The sequence below is a fragment of the Oncorhynchus nerka genome, linkage group LG13, assembly GCF_034236695.1.
Source record: "Oncorhynchus nerka isolate Pitt River linkage group LG13, Oner_Uvic_2.0, whole genome shotgun sequence".
Classification (NCBI taxonomy): domain Eukaryota; kingdom Metazoa; phylum Chordata; class Actinopteri; order Salmoniformes; family Salmonidae; genus Oncorhynchus; species Oncorhynchus nerka.
In genome coordinates, this window is record NC_088408.1 from 61,154,170 (window position 1) to 61,162,676 (window position 8,507).

The following is an 8,507-nucleotide window of genomic DNA, read 5'->3' on the forward strand; positions in this document are numbered from 1 at the left end:
CAATATAATATTTCGATTAAAAAGTATATATGCTTTGCAAGAAGAACAATGTCCCTAATAATACTGGTATATGGACACAAATGAAATCAGCCTACTACCTGATGGCACTGATAAATGCAGAAAATCGCCAATCAAAATAAACCTTCTACACAGCAACCGTGTTATCTTTGGGAAGCATATTAGATTCTGAGTTCAGACTTTTAAAGTTTGCATGTGAAAAGTACTTCTAAGCAATGGCGTGTATTCATGGATGCCAAGGGAAGCCAGTCTTACACCAAAAATGACACACAAAAAACATAAAATAATGTATATTTAATCTCTGTGTTTTTGGAATTTTCCTTCAATTCACAAGAGGCTGAATGTATCTCACTGGAGACAGCATCCGAGCGAAACAGTGCCTTACGGTCTCTGTATGTCATGTGTAAGGCCATTTATCTGATTCTATCTGGTCATGAAGAGTATGACATTGTTGCCACCCATAGCATTGAATGCAAGGGAAGCCAGCAAGCATTTGGCCTCACTTGATTAAAAAAAGTAGAAAACAATAGCCAATCAGCATTGAGCTAAACTGAGCGAGCTCAACTGTGAATGGTCCTAGAGCACCAAAAAAAAGTGTTGTCCTCTGATGGCTAGCTAGCCAGTTAAAATGGTCCTTTTCCCAACTTAGCCATAGATGGGGATAGGGGTTTGGACTTGTGGTTTTACTTAATTCTCTGTACTGGCCAATGATTGTAATGGCGATTCTGATCCCACCATAAATTCGTACGGTACATTGTGCCCCTGGACTGAGAGGATGAAAGGTTAATATGTAGCTAGATGTAGAAGGCTAACGTTAACTAGCTAACGTTGGCCATCAAAGAAGTTAGGCTAGCGAGCAAGCATTTTAGCCAGGTAGCCTAGGACAACAAAAAAAATAAAGCTTGTACTGTATGAGTCATAGACCGTTTCGTCAACATGAAAGATGGGAGTATGGGATTGGCATTTCTCTATAAGTAGGGTGAGTTTTTTTTCTACTTGCACAAACACACACACAAACACACAAATCAGAATGGTGGACAGCATAGGTGATTTGATGATGTTGATGTTGAAAAGGTGCTGGAATAGTGGAGGCAGCTCCTGTTTTCTTTGCGACTTGCGGTAAATCTCCATGGTTCTAAAACAATAGTTGTTTAGTAGTCCAAAAATATCAGAAACATTAACTTGCTTGGGGTGGGTATAATTTGTTGAACGTTCTAACAACAATCTGTTCCAAAAACTTTAAAGTACAAGGTCGTCAACAAACGCATACAAAGTAACATGATCAATTCACCTAACGTTAGCTAAATCGCTGCCAAATAGGCAACAACTCACCACAAAGCTTATTCTTAATGTTTGCCAATAGGCTACCAGAGTGAGGGCAGACATTTTTCGGAATAAACACGCTAAGTGCAAAACTGAATGAATTAGCCCACGCCCTACCCGGTATCGTATTCTGCCGCTATACAACTTTGTATGCATTATTTGTTGGCAACCTTGTTATTTACAACGTTTTTGGAACAGATTCCTGTTGATTCGTTCCACAAATTATACCCAGGTTAGGGTTAAGTGCCAGCCATGCCGCTCTATTCTCGGTCAACTGTAATTAGCCTATTTCCCTCTTTGTGGCACTTGACCAAATGATTGGGCAGAAGTCCAGCACATCCCTACCAGGTAAAAAGAAGGCTGACAACCAGGAACCAGATGACTCGGAGCTGCTGGATAGCCTGGAGGCCCAGAAGGGGCAGGTGGAGTGGAGGGTGGAACCCAGCCTGGAGAGTGGTTACGGAACCCGCAGTGAGGCATCCTCCGCCTCTTACATAATTGCCTTGCTGCAGAGCCTGTGCTTTGAAAGCCTTGCAGATTCTGCACTCGGAAGCCCTTCATGCCACGAGACCCTTGAGCTGGACATGGTGGACATCCCAGATGAGGACTGATTACCTTCCTCTGGATGAGCTTGACAATGTGATTTTCCAGGAGAGCCCATTCCAACAGCCAAACAATAGGAAGGACAATCAAAGGGACAACCTTTAGACGATGACATGGACTGCTTCTTTCCACCTAAGCCAAAAGCTTCTAGACAGGAGCCTAGACTGGATAGTACCTGTGTCAGAGAACAGGGAACAAGTCGACCCTTTGCGGAGAGTGTGACGATTGTGATGCTTGCTTCACCTCCATTTACCTACCTGTGTTTGCTGGAATAGAGTGTGAGCCCCTTGGGTGTGCTGGAGTGAGTGAGCGAGGTGCATGAGAAAGCCTTCATTGTCACCCTGCAAGGGAACCTCAAATACAGTAAGGTGGAGTGGCGAGTCAGTGCTTCCATTTCGGACGAAACGGGTTACATGGATGTGGACCTCTCAGACCAGGTTCTGACGGGCCTGCTGGGGTTCTCAGTGGCCAAGAAGCTGAAGCTGGACCTGGCCCAGATGGACGCAGGGATGAAGGCGTGTTAGCAGGGCCTGGTGGACATGTGCTGTGTAATGACTCTGAGGTTGGACGTGAAGGCTGTGGTCCTCAAGGTTAATGCAGTCACAGAGGAGAACTGCCGAGCCCTGGAGGAGCGAGTGAAAGGTAGGCATGGGCGGGAGGACTCTGGGATGTGGACTGTGGAGGACTTTGATGACTGGGCTCTGGGGAATTTGGTGCCTTAGCTGTAAGTGGGTTTAAAGCTCTGTCTGGCCCTGAATCCACTGTCAAGTGTGCTTTACGATACCTCTGTTGTTAAGTTAATTCATGCAGCCATTCGGCTACTCTTGATTAAAACCATTTTGTTAAAATTATTCTGAATTCTGAAATTAGCTTTTTGTGTGTATAAAGAAACAAGAGCTTTATTACAGTATGAAAATACGTATGTTTAAGAAGGACGTTTTTGATAGTAGGTCTACTGTTGTATATTGTCTCTCACTGATGATAGATTAGAATAACTTTTGCTAATGTATGACAGTATTTTATTCTACAATTTTGAAGTAATCAAATCTGAGTTAATGATTTTCTTTGTATCCTCTGTACTCAGAATTACTTTTCACAGTTCGGCCTTTACTGCAGTTTAGTCCATGTGGGCTACTACACAATGACACATTTTCAGTCATTTACTGCAGAAGAATTCCTGCATTTTTTTTTCTGTGAGTAGTGGAGTGATGCTCAGGCCATGGGGAATCCGCTCTCTTCCCCCGTAAAAAAAAAACAACGGAGTAATAGTCCGCCTTTGCTTATTGCTATTCCGTGTTGTCCACACGCATCCACACGCATTCATCTGACTTCATTAAGCCCTAATCAGGTTCAACATTCGAAATTAGGAACCTGCATTGCATGTCATTAGCCTGTTATGAGTTAATGACTGTGCCCACTGTGGAAAGCGTGTTGTGCAGGGTAGTGAGAACCTATAGGCCTGGTGAATTATCTGCATAAGTAGGAGACGGGCTTGGTTGGGTGGGTGCATTACATGGCTGAAATTGTAGGCTGAAAAAATGGATACATATACAGTAGCACTCATCCAAGGGTTTTTCTTCATTTGTACTATTGTCGACATAGTTTTGATGTCTTCACTATTAGTCGATGAAATAACACACATGGAATCATGTAGTAACCAAAAAAGTGTTAAAGAAATCAAAATATATTTTAGAATTTAGATTCTTCCAAGTAGCCACCATTTGCATTGATGACAGCTTTGCACACTCTTGGAAGACCCAGAGTTACTTCTGCTGCTGTAACGGTTCTCTTGTGGTGAAGGAGAGTCGGACCAAAATGCAGCGTGTAGATTGCGATCCATGTTTAATAAACAAACGTAAAACACGAATCAATACAAATACTACAAAAACAAAGAACGTAATGAACGTAACGAAAACCGAAACAGCCTATACTTGTGTAAACTAACACAGAGACAGGAACAAGGACACTAAGGACAATCACCCACAAAACACACAAATAATATGGCTGCCTAAATATGGTTCCCAATCAGAGACAACGATAAACACCTGCCTCTAATTGAGAACCACTTCAGACAACCATAGACTTAACTAGAACACCCCACTAAGCTACAATCCCAATACCAACACACCACATACAAAAACCCCATGCCACACCCTGGCCTGACCAAAATAAATAAAGATAAAGACAAAATACCTCGACCAGGGCGTGACAGAACCCCCCCCTAAGGTGCGGACTCCCGGACGCACCTCAAAACAATAGGGAGGGTCCGGGTGGGCGTCTGTCCATGGTGGCGGCTCCGGCGCGGGACGTGGACCCCACTCAATCACCATCTTAGTCCCTCCTCCTCACGTCCTTGGATAGTCCACCCTCGCCGCCGACCATGGCCTAGTAGTCCTCACCCAGAACCCCACTGGACTGAGGAGCAGATCGGGACTGAGGGGCAGCTCGGGACTGAGGGGAAGCTCGGGACTGAGGGGAAGCTCGGGACTGAGGGGAAGCTCGGCACTGAGGGGAAGCTCGGCACTGAGGGGAAGCTCAGGCACTGGGGGAAGCTCGGCACTGGCTGGCTGGCGGCACTGAGAGGAAGCTCAGGCAGGTAGTTGGATCTGGAAGATCCTGGCTGGCTGGCGGATCTGGAAGAGTCTGGTTGACTGGCGGATCTGGAAGAGTCTGGTTGACTGGCAGATCTGGAAGAGTCTGGTTGACTGGCAGATCTGGAAGAGTCTGGCTGACTGGCGGATCTGGAAGAGTCTGGCTGACTGGCGGATCTGGAAGAGTCTGGCTGACTGGCGGATCTGGAAGAGTCTGGCTGACTGGCGGATCCTGGCAGACTGACGGATCTGGCTGCTCCATGCTGACTGGCGGCTCTGGCTGCTCCACGCTGACTGGCGGTTCTGGCTGCTGCATGTAGGCTGACAGCTCTGGCGGCTTCTTACAGACTGGCAGCTCTGGCGGCTCCGTGCAGACTGGCAGCTCCTTGCAGACTGGCAGCTCCTTGCAGACTGGCAGCTCTGGCTGCTTTATGCAGACTGGCGGCTCTGGCTGCTTCATGCAGACTGGCATTCTGTCTGCTTCATGCAGACTGGCAGCTCTGGTTGCTTCATGCAGACTGGCAGCTCTGGCTGCTCCATGTAGACTGGCAGCTCTGGCTGCTCCATGCAGGCTGGCAGCTCTGGCTGCGCTGAACAGGCAGGAGACTCCAGCAGCGCTGTAGAGGAGGAAGGCTCTGGCAGCGCTGAACAGGCGGGAGACTCCAGCAGCGCTGGACAGGCGAGGCGCACTGTAGGCCTGATGCGTGGTGCTGGCACTGGTGGAACTGGACCAAGAACACGCACAGGAAGCCTGGTGCGGGGAGCTGCTACCGGAGGGCTGGCGTGTGGAGGTGGTACTGGATAGACCGGACCGTGCAGGCGCACTGGAGCTCTTGAGCACCGAGCCTGCCCAACCTTACCCGGTTGAATGCTCTCGGTCGCCCTGCCAGTGCGGCGAGGTGGAATAGCCCGCACTGGGCTATGCAGGCGAACCGGAGACACTGAGCGCAAGGCTGGTGCCATGTAAGCCGGCCCAAGGAGACGCACTGGGGACCAGATGCGTAGAGCCGGCTTCATGGCATTTGGCTCGACGCTCAATCTAGCCCGGCCGATACGCGGAGCTGGAATATACCGAACACGGTGCCTGCCCGGTCTCTCTAGCCCCCCGGTAAGCACAGGGAGTTTGCGCAGGTCTCCTACCTGGCATAGCCATACTCCCTGTGAGCATCCCCCCAATACATTTTTGGGGCTGACTCTCAGGCTTCCATCCGCGTCGCCGTGCTGCCTCCTCATACCAGCACCTCTCCGCTTTCGCCGCCTCCAGTTCTTCCTTGGGGCGGCGATATTCTCCAGGCTGAGCCCAGGGTCCTTCACCGTCCAGTTCGTCCTCCCATGTCCAGTCCTTCTCTCACTGTACCTTGGGGCGGCTACACTCCCCTGGTTTAGCCCAGGGTCCTCTCCCGTCGAGGATTTCCTCCCAAGTCCAGAAATTCTTGTCGCGCTGCTCCTGCTGCTGCTGTTGCCTGTTACCACGCTGCTTGGTCCGGGTGTGGTGTTTATTCTGTAACGGTTCTCTTGTGGTGAAGGAGAGTCGGACCAAAATGCAGCGTGTAGATTGCGATCCATGTTTAATAAACAAACGTAAAACACGAATCAATACAAATACTACAAAAACAAAGAACGTAACGAAAACCGAAACAGCCTATACTTGTGTAAACTAACACAGAGACAGGAACAAGGACACTAAGGACAATCACCCACGAAACACACAAAGAATATGGCTGCCTAAATATGGTTCCCAATCAGAGACAACGATAAACACCTGCCTCTGATTGAGAACCACTTCAGACAGCCATAGACTTAACTAGAACACCCCACTAAGCTACAATCCCAATACCAACACACCACATACAAAAACCCTATGCCACACCCTGGCCTGACAAAATAAATGAAGATAAACACAAAATACCTTGACCAAGGGCGTGACAGCTGCAGAGGATAAGTTCATTAGAGTTACCAACCTCAGAAATTGCAGACGAAATAAATGCTTCACAGACACATCTCAACATCAACTGTTCAGAGGAGACTGTGTGAATCAGGCCTTCCTGGTCGATTTGCTGCAAAGAAACCAGTACACAAGGACACAAATAAGAAGGGACTTGCTTGGTCCATGAGCAATGGATACTAGACTGGTGGAAATGTGTCCTTTGGTCTGATGTGTCCAAATTTGAGATTTCTGGTTCCAACTGCCGTGTCTTCGTGATAGGCAGAATAGGTGAACGGATTATCTCCGCATGTTTTGTTCCCACCGTGAAGCATGGCGGATGTGGTGTGATGGTGTGGGGGTGCTTTGCTGGTGACACTGTCTGTGATTTATTTAGAATTTAAGGCACACTTAACCAGTATGGCTACCACAGCGTTCTGTAGCGTTACGCTATCCCATCTGGTTTGAGCTTAGTGGGACTACCATTTGTTTTTCAACAGGGCAATGACCCAACACAGCTCCAGGATGTGTAAGGGCTATTTGACCAAGAAGGAGAGTGATGGGGTGCTGCATCAGATGACCTGGCATCCACAATCACCTGACCTCAACCCAATTGAGATGGTTTGGGATGGGTTTAACCGCAGAGAGATGGAAAAGCATCCAACAAGTGCTCACCATATGTGGGAACTTCTTCAAGACTGTTGGAAAAGCATTCCAGGTGAAGCTGGTTGAGCGATTGCCAAGAGCGTGCAAAGCTGTCATCAAGGCAAAGGGTGGCTACTTTGAAGAATCTCAAATGTAATATATATTTTGATTTGTTTAACACTTTTTTGCTTACTACACGATTCCATATGTTATTTCATAGTTTTGATGTCGTCACTATTATTCTACAATGTAGAAAATAGTTCAAATAAAGAAAAACCCTTGAATGAGAAGGTGTGTCCAAACTTTTGACTGGTACTGTATGTCGATACATACTGTAAAGTGGATACATAGATGGTTGGCGTGTGGTGCTTGCAAGAACATGGTGGTGGGTTTGAATCCCGCACAGGCCTTGTCTAGGCTATACTATGTGTCGACTGTTCATCACTTTAATAGAATGCCTGCTAAATAACAATACCATATTAATGCATAAATACCTTGGTCTACAGAGCTTTTTCATGCCTTACACTCTTCTTATTCATAATACATTAACTATCTGGTACTATAACAGGTCATATTCAATAAATAGTCTGAACTTCAGAAAATAAAGACTTATGTCCTAGCAAGGCATCTTTCTCCTGTTTTAGGAAAATTGTATTTATTTATTTGAGAAAAAAACATGAGAAAATGTTTGACTGTGCTAATAGAGGCCATTTGCAATGTTTTTTTCCCTTGATTTTACACCACCCCCTGCCCCACCCCCTCTTTCTGTTGCAGTCTGAAGGGGATAATCAAGGTAGGAGTTAAAAAGTGCCTTTTCGTTCTCCAGCGAGTTTGTATGTTCCCCAAATTACAGGTGAGTGGTGGTGGGCGCATGGGGAGACATTGTGCTCATTTCTCTAATGCTCGTGCCATGTGTAGTATACCCTTTTGGTCCTTTCGTTTTAGAGGAAAAATGTCCATCAGCAAACCAAACTAATACTCGCAGCTGTAATTTTCCTTCCTCTTATTAGACATGGGTAATGAAAAATCCACTTAGCTTTGTCTGAGTTCCATGAAGATCAGTAAATGGTTTTTCTGCCGGAGCTGGCCCTGTTTGTGTTTTGTGTGTTCCCAAGTTAAAGATGCGTGCCAGTAGGGAATAGAAATGACCAGAAAATTGGTCTCATGAAACATTTGGTACATTATTTTATCCCGAGGTTGGATGGGATTGGTATTATTATGATCTAGCAGAGAGGGGGTTCAGGCAGAGGCAGAGCCATATCTCTCTATATGACTGACTCTGGGTTCAAGAGGTCAAGTTCCGTGATGTTTGTTCCTGGCCTCCGTCGGTCACATAATACAGTATTAGTCATGCTAATGATTAGGCCATCATGGGATTAGTTTGTAGTCACACTCAACATCTG

General features: G+C 46.7%; 1 pseudogene; it reads left to right on the top strand.

The window, feature by feature from the left end:
- The first annotated feature begins 1,655 nt into the window (after window positions 1–1,655).
- Window positions 1,656–2,666, top strand: LOC135574790 (recQ-mediated genome instability protein 1-like; annotated as a pseudogene).
- Window positions 2,667–8,507: the final 5,841 nt, after the last annotated feature.